At 43.3% G+C, this 20,880-nt stretch overlaps 1 pseudogene; it reads right to left on the reverse strand.

Annotated features, from left to right (window-relative positions):
• The window catches only part of LOC115113827 (trinucleotide repeat-containing gene 6B protein-like), a 59,689-nt pseudogene that overhangs the window by 5,967 nt on the left and 32,842 nt on the right, over window positions 1-20,880 (reverse strand).

Raw genomic sequence — 20,880 nt, forward strand, 5'->3', positions numbered from 1 at the left:
TATATAAAAATTCCAACAAAATTCTTTGTTTCATCATTATGTATAGATTGAGGGGGGAAAACTATTTAATCAATTTTACAATAAGGGTATTTACCTTTATTTAACTAGGCAAGTCAGTTCAGTCAACAAATTCTTATTTTCAATGACGGCCTAGGAACAGTGGGTTAACTGCCTGTTCAGGGGCAGAACGACCTTGTCAGCTCGGGGATTTGAACTTGCAACCTTTCGGTTACTAGTCCAACACTCTAACCACTAGGCTGCTCTGCCGCCCCGTAACAAAATGTGGAAAAATCAAGGGGTCTTAATACTTTCCGAATGCACTGTATGAAAGACTTTTCGGTCAATTTGACACCTTTTATAAACTAGTCAAGCTTGCTGTTTGTAAATAAAAGCACAGTAAATAGCCTAGGCAACCACCAATCCGTGGCAGGGCCAGTTGGCCAAAAATCTAATGGCCCAAACATCATTTCTGGGTCATGCAGGGCCTATAGCAGCGCTTCCAAAACTCGGTCCTCGGGACCCCAAGTTTTGGCGTTTGCCCTAGCACTACACAGCTGATTCAAATAATCATCCAGCTTTGACCAATAAAGATAGCTGTGTAGTGCTAGGTCACAAACCAAAACGTGCACACCCCTTGGGGTGCAGAGAGCAGAGTTTGGGGAAACGCTTACCTATAGTTTGGCATACTTTATATTAATAGGCTACATTTGGTTATGATGTGTATTAAAGCTGTGTAATATAATTAAGCAAGTCATTACTATAATTCTTCAGGACTACAATGTATTCATTCATTGTATTAATTTATTTTTGTTCCTAAAATATGTCACTTAGAGAAGATTAGAAAATGGGATGTTGGGTTGTAGTTTGAAATACTTGCTAGACCAGAAGTTAATGGTTACATATATGAGGAATGTATATGATGGGGTCAATTAAGGGTGGATATGAGCCATGGGCTTTGAGAGTTACAAAGTAAGGGAAAAGGCAATCATATGGTTGCGGTCACTGATAAAGTTGGATAGCTATGGATTAGTGAGGAATGTGGACTCAGGTCAGGTCGGATGAAGGGAGAAGGAACAGTTTATTACACACATCACTTAGCCTGCCTAGCAACAAAGATGTAATGTTTTGAGAAAAGGAGGAGATTTCGCCTAAAGTTGGGTATAAATACTTGTGCTGATGGGAACATTTCAGCTGTCTGACCCATTGGGCGAATAAACTTGGTTTGCACTTTTCCTAGTTGTCCGTTAGGTTCTAAATAAACAGAGTAAAAACGAACGCCCTTTAAGACCAATGTTCCAAAAGAGATAGACATGGTGACAGTAGGCTAGCCAAGAATGCTAGCTGTTTATTTGTAGCATTCTTTTTGCAGACTATCAACAGTAGCCAGCATATTGCTAGTATGTTCACTACTGAATGGTAACTTTTGTAAATCACTTTCCCTAAAATAAATCAACTCTGAGTAGATTGATGGGTGTTTCTTTTAGCTTTGGACAGCTGTGACTAACGGAAGTGTGGTGGTGCTTGAATGAACGGCCAATCATATTGATCAACTACAAATAGCATGACATTTACGAGTGTAGCATTCAATGGTAGACTGTGAAAGAGCAGGTAAATATTTTACAAGAATGCAAAAATGAGCTAAAATGTTACTGGCCACTGAAGAGATCCACTGGCCCGAAGGGTTTTTACTGGCCCCGGAGGGCCATCGTTAATGTTGGACCCTGCACTCTAAAGAAAATAAAATGACTGTGCTAGAAAACAATAGGTAAGTGGATTTCGACTATATGGGACGTGCAAATTCATCCCCTCTCCAGAAACTCGACACCAATCACAAGAGACCCAGGTACCGAGAGGCGGGACAGACAGCACTGTCAAACCAGCAGTGTTTCTCTGTTGTCGCTCAATTTGTGACCGACAGGCACACTTCCTATCAAAATATGGCTAGAAGATGCATGACGTTCATTCTAGCGGGAGAGAGCTCAGCAGACTTTTTCTAACTAGAAAACTGAAAAGTAGCCTAGTTAATTTAAGTGCAAAAAGTATCTGTCTGAAAAGGAGTCTGTAATCGTCTGTAAAGCCGGCAGTAAAAGTGGAACAGTGGAACTGCTGCCTGTTCATCTACAGAACTACACCATGATTGACAGGCTAAGAGGAGCTTACATGTGTAGTGCACTCTGGGCCTTCGCAGCTTCCTGTGGGGTGCTGTAGCGAATCAGAGCGCTGCCCTGGGTCAGTCCAAGGTGAAAGGTCAGCAGGGGGCCATGCTGCATACAGATGGTACGGAGGGTGGAGCCGTCGATCTGCAGGAGTGGACACCATGGAGGGACTGGGGTTAGTGATGACTTGTGCGGTAGAGGTGATATGGGCAAGAGAATTGATGCTGTATGTGTGCACATGCGTGTGTGTTGTCCCGAGAAATGGTGTGTGTAGTCTTTATGAGGGATGATGTGTGTGTACCTGTGGAGTGAGATTGCAGAGCACCAGCCAGCAGCTTCCTCTGGAGGTCCCCCCATCACTCCAAGCAGAGCCTATTAGCACCAAACCACACACAGGGATCAGTTCCACATAGTAGACAACCCCTACCTCTGTACCTGCGGCAGCCAGTTCTGGACCAATGAATGAGAAATAAGCCCTACTGTACTTTAAGCTTGGTGAATAAAATATAAGTGGGCTCTGAGGCCTAACCACCTAGCTATGCAATTTCTCTGGGGCTCTGTCCCAAATGGCACCCTATTCCCTTTATAGTGCACTACTATTGACCAGGGCCAATAGGTAATAGGGTGCCATCAGGGATGTGGAATCAGAGCAAGGCAACAGACATCTGGGTACATTTAATACTTCACCAGGTAGCAGGCAGGACAGACCAGGGTGGAAAGACTCAAACACCCTGTTATGACATTACCAGGGCCATATCTGGTTTCCTGGCTCCCGCTCGAGCTGCCCCAGCCACGGGCCTGCCACGGGCCACGGGACGGCGAGGCCTGCTTCTGATTGGTGAGTCCCGGGGGTGGGCGTGGCAGCTGCTGGGACTGTTGGTTGCGATTGGTCTTCCACATCTTGTTGTGTCCAATGGGCTCAGGGGGCCAGCTGGTCTTGTACTCCGTATACTTTGCTACAGGCAACAGGGAATGAACTAGTCAGACCTGGGTCTAACTAACAGCAGGATAAACTCAGACAGTTGAAACTTGAGAGTAAATAAAAGGAAAAGCAGAGTGTATATTTCGAACTAGAGGTCAACCGATTAATAGGGCCGATTTCAAGTTTGCATAACAATCGGAAATCGCTATTTTTGGGCGCCGATTTCCGATTATTAAAAAAATGTATATATATATATTTTATTTTTTATACCTTTTATTTAACTAGGCAAGTCAGTTAAGAACACATTCTTATTTTCAATGACTGCCTAGGAACTGTGGGTTAACTGCCTTGTTCAGGGGCAGAACGACAGATTTTTACCTTGTCAGCTCAGGGTTTCCAATCTTGCAACCGCACAGTTAACCTGTTACTCCTACCCCCTACTTTTTTGAACATTCTGTTAAAAATCGCGCAACATTTCAGCGCCCTGCTACTCATGCCAGGAATATAGTATATGCATATGATTAGTATGTGTGGATAGAAAACACTCAGACGTTTATAAAACTGGTTAAATCACAGCTGTGGCTATAACATAATGTGCGTTTCATCGGAAAGCGCAGGAAAACCTGATCACTGAAAATGGAAAAATATATTGCTGCGCGACTTGAACCCATTGATAAAGGTGAACCACAATTAACCTGTTGCTTCTACCCTCTACTTTTTTGAACATTCTGTTAAAAATCGCGCAACATTTCAGCGCCCTGCTACTCATGCCAGGAATATAGTATATGCATTTGCTTAGTCTGTGTGGATAGAAAACACTCAGACGTTTATAAAACTGGTTAAATCACTGCTGTGGCTTTACCAGAACGGCATTTACATCGAAAAGCACAGGAAAAACTGATCACTGAAAATGGGAAAATATATCCATGCGCTACTTGAACCCATTGATAAAGGTGAACCACAATTAATTGACTGAGGTTGCAGTACCTACAGCTTCCACACGATGTCTAGAGTCTTGTCATTTGCCTACGATTTGTTTCTTGGTCAAACAGATTCAAGGCAGCGCAGTTCTTCAGGTCTAGGACCGGATATTTTGGTTGAGTTTCTAGCCGGACATTTTTCCAGACGGACAGCTATAGAATATACTTCGTCTTGTGATTAATTTGATCGCTTATTAACGTTTACTAATACCTAAAGTTGCATTACAAAAGTATTTCGAAGTGTTTTGTGAAAGTTTATCGTCGGCTTTTTGAATTTTAAAAAATGAAGTTACGAAACGCTGTTTTTTTTTCGTTGATCACACAGTCTACATATAACGATATCTAGGCTATATATGGACCGATTTAATCGAAAAAAAGACCCAATAGTGATTATGGGACATCTAGGAGTGCCAACAAAGATGGTCAAAGGTAATGAATGTTTTCTATTTTATTGTGCGGTTTGTGTAGCGCCGAATATGCTAATTATTTTGTTTACGTCCCCTGCGGGTCTTTTGTGGTGTTACATGCTATCAGATAATAGCTTCTCATGCTTTCGCCGAAAAGCATTTAAAAAATCTGACTTGTTGCCTGGATTCACAACGAGTGTAGCTTTAATTCAATACCCTGCATGTGTATTTTAATGAACGTTTGAGTTTTAACTAATACTATTAGCATTTAGCGTAGCGCATTTGCATTTCCAGAGCTCTAGATGGGACGCAAGCGTCCCGAGTAGAAGCAAGAGGTTAACCTGTTAGTCCTATAGGGGCAGTATTTCATTTTTGGATAAAAAGACGTGCCCGTTTTAAGCGCAATATTTTGTCACGAAAAGATGCTCGAATATGCTTGGAATTGATAGCTTTGGAAAGAAGACAGTCTTACGTTTCCAGAAATGCAAAGATTTTCACTGTGAGTCCCTTAGAACAAATGTTTCGGGCAAAACCAAGATGTATGACCGACCAGGAAATGCACAGGATTTCTGAGGCTACGTTTTCCATGATCGCCTTATATGGCTGTGAATGCGACAGGAATCAACGGACTCTTTCTCTTGTTTCCCCAAGGTCTCTGCAGCATTGTGACGTATTTGTAGGCATATCATTGGAAGATTGACCATAAAGAGACTACATTTACCAGGTGTCCCGCTAGGTGTCTGCGTGCCAATTGGTGCGCAAAAGTCAGGTCCCGGTATTTTTCCATTCAAATCTCAGAACAAACCAGGCTACAAGGACGGTGCTTTCAACGGAGAGAAATATGACAAACCACCTTCAGGATTGATTCAAACAACGTTTTCCATGTTTCAGTCAATATTATGGAGTTAATTCGGAAAAAAGTTCGACATGTAGGTGACTGAATTTTCGGTTAGTTTCGGTAGCCATATGCATAGTAACAAAAGGGAACGATATGTCCTACACAAGAATCTTTCAGGAAAAACTGGACATCTGCTATGTAACTGAGAGTCTCCTCATTGAAACATCTGAAGTTCTTCAAAGGTAAATTATTTTATTTGATTCCTTGGCTGGTTTTTGTGAATATGTTGCGTGCTAAATGCTAATGCTAACGCTAAGCTAGCTATCACCACTCTTACACAAATTAGTGATTTTCTCTGGTTCTAAAGCATATTTTGAAAATCTGAGACGACAGGATTGTTAAGAAAAGGATAAGCTTGAGAACAGGCATATTTATTTCGTTTCATTCGCGATTTTTAAAAATCGCTAATGACGCATTATGCTAATGAGCTTGAGGCTGTAGTAACGATACCGCATGCGGGATGGGGCGGACTAAGAGGTTAACCTGTTACTCCTACCCCCTACTTTTTCGAGCATTCTGTTAAAAATCGCGCAACATTTCAGCGCCCTGCTACTCATGCCAGGAATATAGTATATGCATATGATTAGTATGTGTGGATAGAAAACACTCAGACGTTTATAAAACTGGTTAAATCACGGCTGTGACTATAACAGAACGTGCGTTTCATCGAAAAGTGCAGGAAAATCTGATCACTGAAAAAATATATCAATGCGCCACTTCAACCGATTGATAAAGGTGAACCACATTAAATGGGGCCGAGGTTGCAAAACCTACAGCTTCCACATGATGTCAACAGTCTTGTCATTTGCCTAGGCTTTGTTTCTTGGTCAAACGAAGAAGAGACAGCCCATTTCTTCAGGTCTCCGACCGGATATTTTGGTTGAGATTTACCCGGACATTATTTCCAGACTTACTGCTATAGAATATACATCGCCTCGTGATCAATTTGATCGCTTATTAACGTTTACTAATACCTAAAGTTGCATTACAAAAGTATTTCGAAGTGTTTTGTGAAAGTTTATCGTCGACTTTTTTAATTTTAAAAAATGACGTTGCGTTAAAAAAACGATGTTTTTTTTCCTTGATCACGCAGTCTTCATAGATCGATATCTAGGCTATATATGGACCGATTTAATCGGAAAAAAGACCAAATAGTGATGTTTATGGGACATCTAGGAGTGCCAACAAAGAAGATGGTCAAAGGTAATGAATGTTTTATATTTTATTTGTGCGGTTTGTGTAGCGCAGACTATGCTAATTATTTTGTTTACGTCCCCTGCGGGTCTTTTGGGGTGTTACATGCTATCAGATAATACCTTCTCATGCTTTCGCCGAAAAGCATTTTAAAAATCTGACTTGTTGCCTGGATTCACAACGAGTGTAGCTTTAATTCAATACCCTGCATGTGTATTTTAATGAACGTTTGAGTTTGAACTAATACTATTAGCATTTGGGACGCCTGCGTGTCAGGTAGGAGCAAGAGGTTAATACAAGTAACGAGTGGAGGACAGAGGAGCCTCTTAAAGAAGTTACAGGTCTGTGAGAGCCAGAAATCTTGCTTGTTTGTAGGTGACCAAATACTTATTTTCCACCATAATTTGCAAATATATTAATTAAAAATCCTACAATGTGATTTTCAGGATTTTTTATTTCTCATTTTGTCTGTCATAGTTGAAGTGTACCTATGATGAAAATGACAGGCCTCTCTCATCTTCTTAAGTGGGAGAACTTGCACAATTGGTGGCTGACTAAATACTTTTTTGCCTGACTGTACTTCCAGAGAAGAACGAGGGAACAGATGACTGACCTTTTTTACTCGCCCGAGCAGAGCTGGTTAGGTTGTTTTCATGTTATCCAGAGCGTTGGTGACTAACGGTGCTGCTGGAAACAATTTAATTACGAGTTTTTGCCGCCGTTTACTGACACATTCAACGGGTGTTGAGTGTTCGTAAATTAATTAGTTATTCTGCGCTCTGGCATACTCAGAAGAGAATGCTCTGAAATCAGAGTAGATAGCCAGAGTGAATTTGCGGACGCACCCTAAGTGAACGTGATAGCGCTTTTGGTGAAAGGCACCTTAGGACTTCATAGCACATCCATAAAGCATACATAGCACATTCATAGTGTTACTGCGTTTTCAGTCTGTTACCCGAGTTGTGTGCGTTGTTGAGGGGGCTGTCTGAGGCACTGTAGGGCCAGGCACCAGGTGAAGGCAGCAAGGTGTTCAGGGAGGGGTTGGCTTCTAGAACACAAACACAACAAGCTTAACTCATGGGGGCCACGGTGGCTCGTGGGTCTGCGTACCCACATCCATACCCCCCACCTTGTGAGAAAAACATTTTAGCGGCCCCCCACGTGACAGCGAAGATTAACATAAAATCTTATGTCATGCAATTCTGCAAATTTTTCCACAAGGCATAGAAACAATTTAGCAGTTTTAAAGAAATTTTTTAAGTTGGACTAAGTTCCAAAAAAAATGTAATCTGAAATTGGTCCACGGACCACCAGTCGTCCATCCCTGATATTGTAAGAGAGAGTATATTATTAACACAACTTAATGTTTAACTGGTGCATGCATTGATGGATATGATTTCAGTGGTATACTAGTTTCTTTGACTTTGTGAGGACGAGGGCTGATGACAGCATACTTATGTAATATGTCAGGTCAGCTGTTCTCTTATCAACAGGTGCTCGGAAAGTGGATTTAGTCATAGATACAGTCGCAACTCTGCTTGAGTCTCGGTAGGTACCTGTGTTGTCTCTTAGCAACTGGTGCTCGGTGTCATTGAGGCTGGACGGCCCAGAGATTCCCATCATACTCCCTGGGGTCATGTAGGGGTCAGACTCGGGGTCGATGCTCTGGATCCCCTTCCAGGGCACGCCGGGCTGGAACTCTGACAAACAGAAATTCTTGATTTTTATTTTGAAAACAAACAGATGAAGCCACCTCACAGACTTAACCCTGGTCCCAGAGAGCTACAGGGTGTTTGTTGCAGGCTTTTGTTCCAGCCCAACACTGGCTGATTCAGGGGATTTGGTCAAATCAGGTGTGTTAGTGGTTGGATAGATCAAAATCCTGCAGATTCAGTTGGTATTTAGAATGGCCACGCACCAGGAGGCCAGCTGGACGTGCCCTGGGGCTTGGAGCCCATCTTGTTCCCAGGAGTACGGTGCCAGTTGTCCCTCTGGAGGGGCATGCCTAGCCCCTCCCCTCCCATCATGTCATACTGAGAGTATGGAGAGCCCCCCCTTCTCATAGGGGTGGACATAGGACCTGAGAGGAAGAGGGGGATTGAAAGAGGGAGAAGAAGACAATAAAAGAGCGATACAGAAGAGAGAGATGAAGAAAGACGACAAATAAAGCCAGATGAAAAAGCAGAAGATGGGTCAACAATCAACATATACATGCTGGCATTTACATTTTAGTAATTTAGCTGACGCTCTTGTCCAGAACGACTGACATGAGCAATTGGAGCTAAGTGCCTTGCTCAAGGGCACATCAGCGTATTTTCGGCTTGGGGATTCAAACCAGCGACCTTTCGGTTACTGGCACAACGCTCTTAACCACTAGTCGACCTGCTGCCCCATGTCATACTATAATTCATTCCGTAAACTCACTACAGTGTTAAGACTCACCGTTTTTGTTGAGGCTCTCAGGAGGGGAGGGGGCAGGAGAGTGACCCTCCATCATCCATTTGAAGCGGGACTGCTGCCCCCCCATATCCTTCATCCCCCCTGGGCCTCCCATCACCGAGCCCCCCATGTCCAGACCAGACAGGTTCACTCCTCCACCATAGCCTGAGAGGGAGGGGGACAGGTAGGGGTTAGCACTGATGGCAGGGGGCCTGTATGATTCAATTACATGCAGAGAATCCGTCAGTATGCAATGAAAATCCTCAAGACGGTTTACACTGACAGTAAGCATTTGGTTGGACGGTGTGTACTATGTGTATCCTGTACATACGACAAATAAAACTAACATTGTTAGTGGTTTGTATTGAAAATAAGATGTATAACACAGTTGTCAAAATGAGTTGGACGATCTCTCGGGTAAAATGGAAAATCAAGCATTTTTGAAAAATAAATGATAATCTATCCTTTACGTCCATTCATGTCATTATTTACAGCGCTCACCAGAGTAGCCCTGTGTTTTCTGGTGCAGGTCCACAGAGCCACCCATGCCTGGATGGGGCAGGGAGTCAGTCATAGGCAGTTTGGGGCCTCCTCCTCCCAAGTCAGAGGGTGATAGTTTGGAGCCCCCTCCGACACCCTGCTGCTGCCTCTGCTGCTGGAGAACAGCCACGATCCTGGCCAGCTGAGGAGAGAGAGATGAGGGATGGGTGAAATTGGGAACCCTGTGAGCAGACATGGCAACATGGGTGCAACACCAGCCTATGACTATTCATGTGAAAAGTCATACAAATCAGAATTCAACGTTTGTGTTCAAAACATATAGTATTTCCTCATGTACAGAGTTTCACCTGATTCATAGCGGGCACGTTTCGTTTAAGGTTGAAATAACTAGGGTTATGTCGTTTCCAGTTGAAATAACTAGGGTTTCGTTCAATGTTCATTAAAAAATTTTGAGGCACTAATAAAATTTGAGGTTCTTGTGAGCGGAAACTTGAACAGCGTGAGAATTTCATGCAACTTCCGGTGCGCATTCACAGTGAACACTGAGGCTGTACCCTTACAGTTTGACAGTAGCCAATTTGAGCATTAAATATAGGCCTACCAACAAAACCAATGGAGCAAATCCCATAACAATTTCACATCGAAATAGCTTTTGAATTATATGATCTGGCCTATATGTGGTGTTCAATGCATGAGACTTACATTATGAAGGCTTGACATTAATTTATGATTTTTTACTTGGCCTTTAACACCATGGACCAAATAGGTGACTGTAAATTGCATTGTATGATGCAAGAAACCCCTTTATAAAATAAAATGTATTATTATTACCATACAGAGAATTAGATAATGTAGGCTACCCCACTGCCTATTGGCTTATTCGTGCCGGTCTCAAAATACAATACTGCCCCCTTTGATTAAGACAAGCTTTTTACCTTAAGACTGGCTTTTCAAAGAAATGTAGCCTACATGTTTTGTGCTCTTGTAGGAAGCAGTAACTCCCCATTGCTGACCTATACTTATGTATAACTGGGATAATAACTCGCTAACCTGCAAAGAACTGATCTGAAAAGTGCCTTCACTCGCAGCTGATTAAAAGACCGCTTGTGGGCCACCCCTGCCAATAGAATTCTACGCCGTTGCGTTCTGGCTCTGCCTACCACAAAATCACAGACTCAATCTTGCTAAGTTAGATGTGTTTTGGTTTGTTGCATTGAAAAGGCACTGATATAATGTTGATTAGATCACAGAAGAACGGCCACGCACGCTCGCTGCTTAGAGGGAACATTAGTTGTGTTGTTTCCAGTGCAATAGTATTAGTAGCAGCTGTAACAGTAATAGCAGTTTGACCTGTTGGGGGTCGGCCTGCTGGCGTAGGTTCTGGGGGAACTTTCTCTGGTTCTGTAGGAGCTGTTGTAGCTGCTGTGGTGAGGTGAGCTGCTGGGGGTTCTGCTGCTGCTGGAGGAGGAGCTGGCAGGCCTGGGGGAGAGGGAGAGACCACTGTAAACACCTGACAGTGCAGTGTTTCTGCTGCGGCGCTGCTCCACGGCAAACTCATTGGTGCCACACCCCCAAAAGTATGGAACATGAACAATTATTTCTGGCGAAGTGCACATTTAAGACACTAGAAGTGTCCACATTTACTTTTTCCTCTGTAAACAAAACGAGCAGAAAAATCTGACAACCTCATAGTATAATAGTTCATCTGTTTACCTAGTCGGCTTCTTGTCGTGTTCTATGGGAGATAAATATTCCCTGAGGCGCATTCAAGTTACGAGTGCCATATGGGAGGGAAACATGCATTCTGACTACCTCAAAATAATTTTGGGGAGTGACTTTAATTGTGCTGACAGGTGAAATGTTTTGTTGAGCAAGAGTAGTGGTAACCAGGGAAAGTTTTAGGGGGAGAAAATGGTGACATGAAGTGGTCTCTGCGAGAAGTACAGGCATGTTACCCCGAGTTTCCTTAACAGGAAGGCCCACATATTTACTGTGTTTATCCAAGTTTTTTGGGACATAAGATACATCAATAGGATGCTAACTAGATAAAAGATGACATTTGGTATCTAGCTAATGATTAGCCCAATAGGCAACACCATGCTTCAGCCTATTTATAGCCAGCCACAATGCTGAATAAATTGGGCTGCAGGTAATATGCTTATTGCATACCTGATAATATGGACACTGTATATGGTCTAATATGTTAAAATAATTTTAACAAATAATTGTACCAATATGTTATTGGGCTCAGTTCTGGAGGCGGAAATCATTTTAAATGGTATCAGCATAATTTTATTTTCATTCATTTTGGAGTAGAATATTATTTTAAAAAGTCCCCACAACTAAGCTTCTCAGTCCTTCAACATAAAATGTATTTGGGGAGGGACCCCCAAAACAATCCCCCACTGCTATTTCTCTCTCCAGAGGAAACATTGAGTGGCTAGAAGAAGAAGGGGTATGAACAGAGGTAGATGTCTGATAGAGCTGTAAGGTCTCTAATTTGTCAAACAAATTGGTACTTTTACTGACTTGTCATAGGCCTATATAGGTATATAAAAACATTGGACGTGTCAGCCAACTAGGCTTTAATTAGAATAAATCTAAGGTTAGTTTTGGTGTTCCTCAAGGCTATGTTCTCTGGCCACTAAGGTTTTCATTCTAGAGTTGTATAGGAGTACAGCTACTCACCAGCTGGAACTGAATATGGGGGGGGTAGATGCCGCTCAACATGGCGATGTGCTGGGGGGACAGCTGAGGGGGGAACACACCCCCTCCTACACCCGCCACCCCACTCACACCCCCGACTCCACCCACGCCGGCACTGGGAGGTGCCACCTGCTTCAGCATGGAACCTGGCACCTGGAACATCGGTGTTACCATGGGAACATGGAACATAAACACAAAGCACCTTCTGTCTAGCACATTCCCTCTAATAAACAGAAAATCAGTGGTGCACTACTCATTGATTTGGTGAGGTTTTCTTCCTCCATCGAGTGAGTTCACCTAATCACTCACATTAGGTAATGATCCAGAGCAGGCTGGCAAAATAAAATCACATCCTTGGAAACAACATGTTGCACATAAAGTTCTGACAAAAGCCAACGGACCAAAAAATCTATTGTTCCTGAGCAGAGGTTGGGGCATATAGACTGATTTGCACAAGGGATATTGATCAGCAAGTAGTGAAAAAAGCGGTGAAAAGATGAACATTAAAACAGCTGATTACTTTTACAGTCTGATCAAATACAACAACAACAATGGTACCTGAGGCGACAGGTACTGATGAGGCACTTGCGCTCGTATCCCAGCGGACGTGTTGATGGGTGGCACACCGGGCTGGTGTCTGGACTGGGGCATCCCACCACCGCAGCCGCCAAACATGTTATGACCACCCTGACAGGGGAACAGAGAGGGAGAGGGTTACAAACATGGCTGACTCTTAGACATTAAGACAGGGGAGATGAAGTAGGAAATTACAGATGAAGAGAATGGTACAACAATAAACATGTCTCCATCCAAACTTTTTATGAGAGTAAAGTACACGTCGGATAAAAAAAAAGTTACGGCAGGACTGATGAAAACAGAACATTTGTCGGTAAACATTCCAAATGAGAACAAAACACACCAGACTAGCTGGGATCGTTTTGTGTAGGTAAAATACATTTTGCGAGAAATGGCTGTGAAAATAAATTTTTATTATAATAACTATCATGAACTTGGAGTCACCTCATGATATATTGTGTGGTCCTCCCACTACGACTCAGGAAAGCATGCAATTTGTTAGGCTACAGATTAAATAAAATGATGAACTTCACAGGATGGTGACAGTGGAAGGCGATGAGCTTTATGCTACTTTCCAATAAATAGAGGGACTTATTCTGGTGACATGATGATCGATGCTTGGCTGCTGTTTGACAAACTCGCTCTTATCCATAATAATCTCAGACAGTGCCTTTGGAAAGTATTCAGACCCCTTGACCCCACATAATGACATATCAAAAACAGTTAAAATCTTTGATAATATATTATAAATAAAAACTTGAAATAGTCCATTTACATATATATGTATTCAGATCCTTTGCTATGAGACTCGAAATTGAACTCCGGTGCATCCTGTTTCCATTGATTATCCTGAAGATGTTTAAAAAACTTGGGATTCCACTGGTGGTAAATTCAATTGATTGGACATGATTTGGAAAGGCACACACCAGTCTATATAAGGTCCCACAATTGACACTGCATGTCAGAGCAAAAACCAAGCCATTAGGTCGAAGGAATTGTCCGTAGAGCTCCGAGACAGGAATGTGTCGAGGCACAGATCTGGGGAAGGGTACCAAAATATCTGCAGCATTGAAGGTCCAAGAACACGGTTGCCTCCATCTTTCTTAAAATGGAAGAAGTTTGGAACCACGAGACTCTTCCTAGAGCTGGCCGCCCAACCAAACTGAGCAATCGGGGGAGAAGGGCATTGGTCAGGGAGGTGACCGAGAACCCAATGATCACTGACAGAGCTCTAGAGATCCTCTGTGGAGATGGGAAAACCTTCCAGAAGGACAACCATCTCCGCAGCAGTCCATCAATCAGGCCTTTATTGGTAGAGTGGCCGGACGGAAGCCACTCCTCAGTAAAAAAAGCACATGGCAGCCCGCCTGGAGTTTGCCAAAAGGCACCTAAAGACTCAGACCATGAGAAACAAGATTCTCTCATCTGAAAAAACAAGATTGAACTCTTTGGCCTGAATGCCAAGATCACGTCTGGAGGAAACTTGGCACCATCCCTTCAGTGAAGTATGGTGGTGGCAGCATCATGCTGTGGGGATGTTTTTCAGCGACAGGGAGACTAAGTCAGAATCGAGGGAAAGATGAACGGAGAGATCCTTGTTGAAAACCTGCTCCAGAGTGCTCAGGACCTCAGATTGGGGAAGGTTCACCTTCCAAACACAGCCAAGACAACGCAGGTATGGGGCGGCAGGGTAGCCTAGTGGTTAGAGCGTTGGACTAGTAACCGAAAGGTTGCAAGTTTGAATCCCCGAGCAGACAAGGTACAAATCTGTCGTTCTGCCCCTGAACAGGCAGTTAAACCCACTGTTCCTAGGCCGTCATTGAAAATAAGAATTTGTTCTTAACTGACTTGCCTAGTAAAATAAAGGTAAAAATAAAAATTCAGGAAAATTCTCTCAATGTCCTTGGGGCAGAGCCCGGACTTGAACCTGATCTAACATCTCTGGAGACGTGAAAATAGTTGTGCAGCAAGCTAGTAGTGTCATACCCAAGAAGATCACTGCAAAAGATGCTTCAACAAAGTACTGATTAAAAGGGTCTGAATACTTTTCACAATTACATTGTTTTAAAAAATATATATAAATTAGCAAAAATGTAAAAATAATAAATCAAAGTTTTTGTTTTGGGGTATTGTGTGTAAATTGATGAGGATTAAAAAAAAATCAATTTTAGAATAAGGCTATAACGTAACAAAATGTGGGAAAAGTCAAGGGGTCTGAGTACTTTCCTAAGGCGCTGTAGGTACCATTATATGAGCTGTGAGCTGTTGGCTAGAGCGCACGTGCCAAAACCAAAGTAGGCACATTCACTAAACAAACCATATTTGTTTTGACAAAACCCATCAGTAGAATTGAAAATGCGATGGAAACCCATTTAACACAACTTGTACTTTATTCAGTACATGGGAATTTAACTGCAAAAGTTATTTTATGTGCACTGTCATCACGCACAGTCTTTAATCCACAACAAGTCAGTTTGATGGAAACGTTTCTGGTGGGAAAATGTGTGTTTTGTTTTTATACAGATTTGAGAATATTTGCATGAAAACCTGTCACCAATCGGTTAGAAACCTAGCTATTGACACAAAATTACATTAGGATACTTTGTACTTGATGTTTAAAAGGAATAATCTGCAATTGGTACATCCATTTTATTTTTATTAAATGATATGTACTCAGATTTTTGACGAATACAATTTATGAGGGATGTACAGTACTCAAGATTTGGCTAAACAGAACCTGTTTCGGGGACCAGGTTAGCAGTGAAGCAATGAGCTGATGGAGACAGAGGGACACAGCCTTACTTGTCTAGGGGGGATAGTGTGGCTGTAGAGGGGGGAGGGTTTGTAGACAGTGGGTGGAGAGTACTCCTCCCCAAGGCACCCATCCTGATTGGTGAACGGCAAGGGCTGCTGATCGCAGTGACAGCCAATCAAAGTAGTTGCCCAATTTGGGGGAAGAAGTAGGCAAGACAGGAAGAAGGATACCAAATGATGGGGCAGGAAGAAGGATACCAAAAGAAGACGGGAAAGAAAGAAATACAGAAGAAAATGTTAACGGCACAAGAGGGACTTGGAGAAGTCAGTCAGAGGTTTGCACCCCTTTATAGTGCACTACTTTTGGCCAATGCTTATAGGGCTCGGATCAAAACTAATGTACTATACAGGGAATAGGGTGAAATTTGGGACGTATCCAGAGAGGTTTGTGATGTGTCTGAGGTACCAACCTTGTCATAACAAGGCCCAGGGTCGCCAGGCCCAATCTCTTTGGAACCAGGTGAACGGTAGACCATGCCTCCTCCTCCCACTCCTCTCTGCCCTCCTTTACGCATCTCTCCATTGTAGTCACTCAGGCCCATCCCTCGCTTCTCTCCCTCCATTTTCTTATCCTGAGAAGGACCAGGGGCCAGGTCCAGAGGTCGCCCACTAGGATCATCACCCTACAAACACAGCACATATCTTCACTACCACCATCAACCCCAACATAGCTATCACGTGGCATCAGGGGGCGTAAAATTAACACCTGCCAAATGAGGGTGAATTGAGGTATTGGAGAGTAAAAATGTATATTTCACAAGCCACGTAGGCGGGTGGTCGATTTGCAGGGCTCTACAGTGCGAGCATTACATTCACATTTGCGAATAGAAATAGGAGTAAAAAGTAATGGATGAGCACACGTGTACGATCTTGTCTCATCGCTGCAACGTTGGGGCTCTGGTGGCGAAGGTCGGGTCAAGCGTCCTACGAAACATGACCTCTTAACACCCGCCCTCTTAACCTGAAAGCCAGCCGTACCAATGTGTTGGAAGAAACACTGTTCAACTGACGAGTCTTCGCTAGAGCGCGATGAGCCAAGTAAACCCCCCCCCCCAGCCAAACCCTCCCCTGACAACGCTGGGCCAATTGAGCGACGCCCTATGGCACTCCAAATCAAGGCCGGTTGCGATACAGCCGGGTTGGGATCGAACCTGGGCCTGTAGTGGTGCGTCTACTTAGACCGCTGCGCCACTGAGGAGGCCCTACAGTAGCTTGTTTTGAGAGTATTTCTGCGGTTATGTTGCATAGCTGCTAATCGCACAAAGAAAAACAAATATATAAACCACCTCGCGCAGCAACAGTGCCTGGCTAGGGAGCTTTGTGCAGTGTGCTGATAGATTCATTTTTGGAGGCACTGCGCACAGGCATAAAAGCTGGTCTAATTTACTCAAATCTACAAAGTGAGACTTTGTCCTGGCTGGTGGCATTGTCATGCTGGAGGGTCATGTCAGGATGAGACTGCAGAAAGGGTACCACATGAGGAGGATGTCTTCCCTGTAACACACAGTGTTGAGATTGCCTGCAATGACAACAAGCTCAGTCCGATGATGCTGTGACACACCGCCCCAGACGACAGACCCTCCATATTGATCCCGCTCCAAAGTACAGGCCTCGGTGTAACATTCATTCCTTCAACAATAAATGTGAATCCAACCATCACCCCTGGTGAGACAAAACCACAGCTCGTCAGTGAAGAGCACTTTAGCCAGTCCAGTCTGGTCCAGCGACGGTGGGTTCGTGCCCATAGGCGATGTTGCTGGCGAGGACCTGCCTTTACAACCGGTCTACAAGCACACAGTCCAGCCACTCTCATCCTATTGCGGACAGTCTGAGCACTGATGGAGAGATTGTGCGTTCCTGGTGTAACTCGGGCAGTTGTTGCCGTCCTGTACCTGTCCCGCAGGTGTGATGTTAGGATGTACCGATCCTGTGCAGGTGTTGTTACAAGTGGTCTGCCACTGCAAGGATGATAAGCTGTCTGTCCCGTCTCCCTGTAGCGCTATCTTAGGCATCTCACAGTACGACAATTTATTGCCCCGGCCACATCTACAGTCCTCATGCCTCCTTGCAGCATGCCTAAGGCACGTTCACACAGATGAGCAGGGGTCCTGGGCATCTTTCTTTTGGTGTTTTCAGAGTCAGTAGAAAGGCCTCTTTAGTGGCCTAAGTTTTCATGACTGTGAAATTAAATGTCTTAATAACCTTTTAGGGATAGGGGGCAGCATTTTCACTTTGGATGAATTGCGTGCCCATAGTGAACTGCCTCCTACTCTGTTCCAGATGCTAATATATGCATATTATTATTACTATTGGATAGAAAACACTCTGAAGTTTCTAAAACTGTTTGAATTATGTCTGTGAGTATAACAGAACTCATAGGGCAGGCAAACTTCCAAACAGGAAGTGCAAATTCTGGGGCTGGTGTATTTTCAACTCATCGCCTATTCACATCCAAATAAGATATGGATCTGTTCGCACTTCCTACGCCTTCCACTGGATGTCAACAGTCAGCAGAACGTGGAATGAAGCCTCTAGTGTGATGTGAGACCGGATGGCAGCTATTTGAGTCACTGGTCTGGCAGAATGCCAGTTCCTGGTTACGTGCAGTATTCATTAGATCGCCTTGCGTTCCATTACTCTGTAGACAAAAACGAATGCTCCGGTTGGAACGTTATTGGATATATATGATAATAACATCCTGAAGATTGATTCTCTACTTAGTTTGAGGGGTTAATTGAACAAGCATGGGAAACAGTGTTTAAACCCTTTATAATGAAGATCTCTTTTTAAAAACTATCTTTGAAAGACAGGATCGTGTCTTTTATTTGCTGAGTATATTTCGCCATCTACCTGCAGGGTTTATGGACCAAAAAGTACATTTTAGGCCCTGCTTGGCATGACATCGTCATTGTAATAGCTACAACAAAACATCTCCCACTATGTCCAATATCTCAAAACACAACCTATGACTGCCCATGGACCCTAAACCTTGTATTTGCTTTGAAACTTACCAGGAGCCCCATGTTGGAGAACTGTTTATTCATGGGGTTCATCCAGGAGTCTCCTCCTCCACTCTTCAGTGGAGCCGGAGACAAAAACATACAGATATAACATTTATGGCAGTAGTTTGTTCTGGCACAAACATTGTCTTCAAACCAAAAGACCTCATCAAAAATCCAACTCCTATCAAGTATTTGAATGAGGCAACAACCAAACAAACCTCCCCCCATTGTGAATGCTTTTCTACCTTGTTGGGCTTCTTGCCCCCGTGACCTTGGCCCCAGCCCCCACTGTTGTAGGAAGAGCTGCTACCCTGGGACCCAGCGCTGCTCCACACCCCTCCACCTCCCTCCTCCTCTTCCTCCCAGCTGGAGTGACGAGAGGCCGCCACAGAGCCCTGGTCGCCCTCACCCCAGCTTCCTTCTTGCATAGACTTTGAACCTGCTAGGGATATAACAATGAGTAGCATTATTACACCATAAGAACATAATGCCATATTAACAAAATGCTGTGTTATTATGACAATGCAAATCTTTGACTGTCTGGATATTTTGGGAGACAAAACCATGTCACTCTGCAAGGGTGACTCGTCACACAGCTATGCTTATGATATACAGAGCACTTGGAAAGTATTCAGACCTTCCCCTTTTCCACATTTTGTTACAGTCTTAATCAAACTTTGTCACGAGCCGAATACAATAAGTGTAGACCTTACAGTGAAATGCTTACTTACAAGCTCTTAACTCTTCTTGAACTTCACTGCCGGTTAAGAAAATTTACCAAATAAACTACAGTTTAAAAAATTATAAAAAGTAAACAAAAACATACAGAGTCAGTGTGCGGGGGTATGTATGTAGGGAAGAAGTGACTACGCATAGATAATAACAGTCAGTAGCAGCAGTGTACAAAACAAATGGAAGGGGTCAATAATAGTCCAGTGGCCATTTGATTAATTGTTCAGCAGTCTTATGGCTTGGGGTAGAAGATGTTAAGGAGCCTTTTGGTCCTAGACTTGGCCTTCCGGTACCACTTGTTGTGCAATAGCAGAGAAAACAGCCTATGACTTGGGTGATTGAATTATGGGCTTTCCTCTGACACGCCTATTATTTAGGTCCTGGATGGCAGGAAGCTTGGCCCCAGCGATGTACTGGCCCGTACACACTACCCTCTGTAGCGCTTCACATTCCAGGCAGTTATGCAACCGGTCAGGATGCTCTCGATGGTGCAGCTGTAGAATCATTTGAGGATCTGGGGACCCATGCCAAATCGTTTCAGTCTCCTGAAGGGGAAAAGGTGTTGTCGTGCCCTCTTCACGACTGTCTTGGTGTGTTTGGACTAGAGGTCGATTAATTATGGCAGATTTTAAGTTCTCATAACAGGTAATCGGCCTTTTTGGATGCTGATTATGGCTGATTACATGGCAATCCACGAGGAGACTGCGTGGCAGGCTGAACACCTGTTACGCGAGTGCAGTGTCAAAAGGACCTTATGGCTGTAAGGAGACAAGTTGCTAGCTAGCATTAAACTCATTATACACACAAAAAAATCTTCACATAATCACAAGTTAACCTAGTAATATCAACCATGTGTAGTTAACTAGCTTGTTCTGTGTTGCATATAAATCAATGTGATGCCTGTTAAATTTATAATCGAATCACAGCCTACTTCAAATTCGCCAAACGGGTTATTTAACAAAAGCACATTTCAAAAAGAGTACAATCGTTGCAATAATGTACACAAGTATATATTTTTAAACCTGCATATGTAGTTAAAATAAATTCATGTTAGCAGGCAATATTAACTGGGGAAATTGTGTCACTTCTCTTGCGTTCAGTGCAAGCAGAAACAGGGTATATGCAACAGTTTGGGCCGCATGGCTCGTTGCGAACTGTTGAAAGGCCATTTATTCCTAACAAAGACCGTAATTAACTTGCCAGAATTTTACATAATTATGACATAACATTTAAGGTTGGGAAATGTAACAGTAATATTTAGACTTAGGGTTGCCACCCGTTCGATGGAACGTTTCCGGATTTCACTGAAAAACATTTTGTTTTCGAAATGATAGTTTCCGGATTTGACCATATTGTGTTAATTATATTATAATTAAGTCTATGGTTTGATATTTGTTAGAGCAGTCTGAGCGGGGGTAGGCAGCAGCAGGCTCATAAGCGTTCATTCAAACAGCAGCTCTTTGCAATGCTTGATGCACAGCCCTGTTTATGACTTCAAGCCTATCAACTCCCGAGATTAGGCTGGCAATGCTAAAGTGCCTATAAGAACATCC

The sequence above is a fragment of the Oncorhynchus nerka genome, linkage group LG28, assembly GCF_034236695.1.
Source record: "Oncorhynchus nerka isolate Pitt River linkage group LG28, Oner_Uvic_2.0, whole genome shotgun sequence".
NCBI lineage: Eukaryota > Metazoa > Chordata > Actinopteri > Salmoniformes > Salmonidae > Oncorhynchus > Oncorhynchus nerka.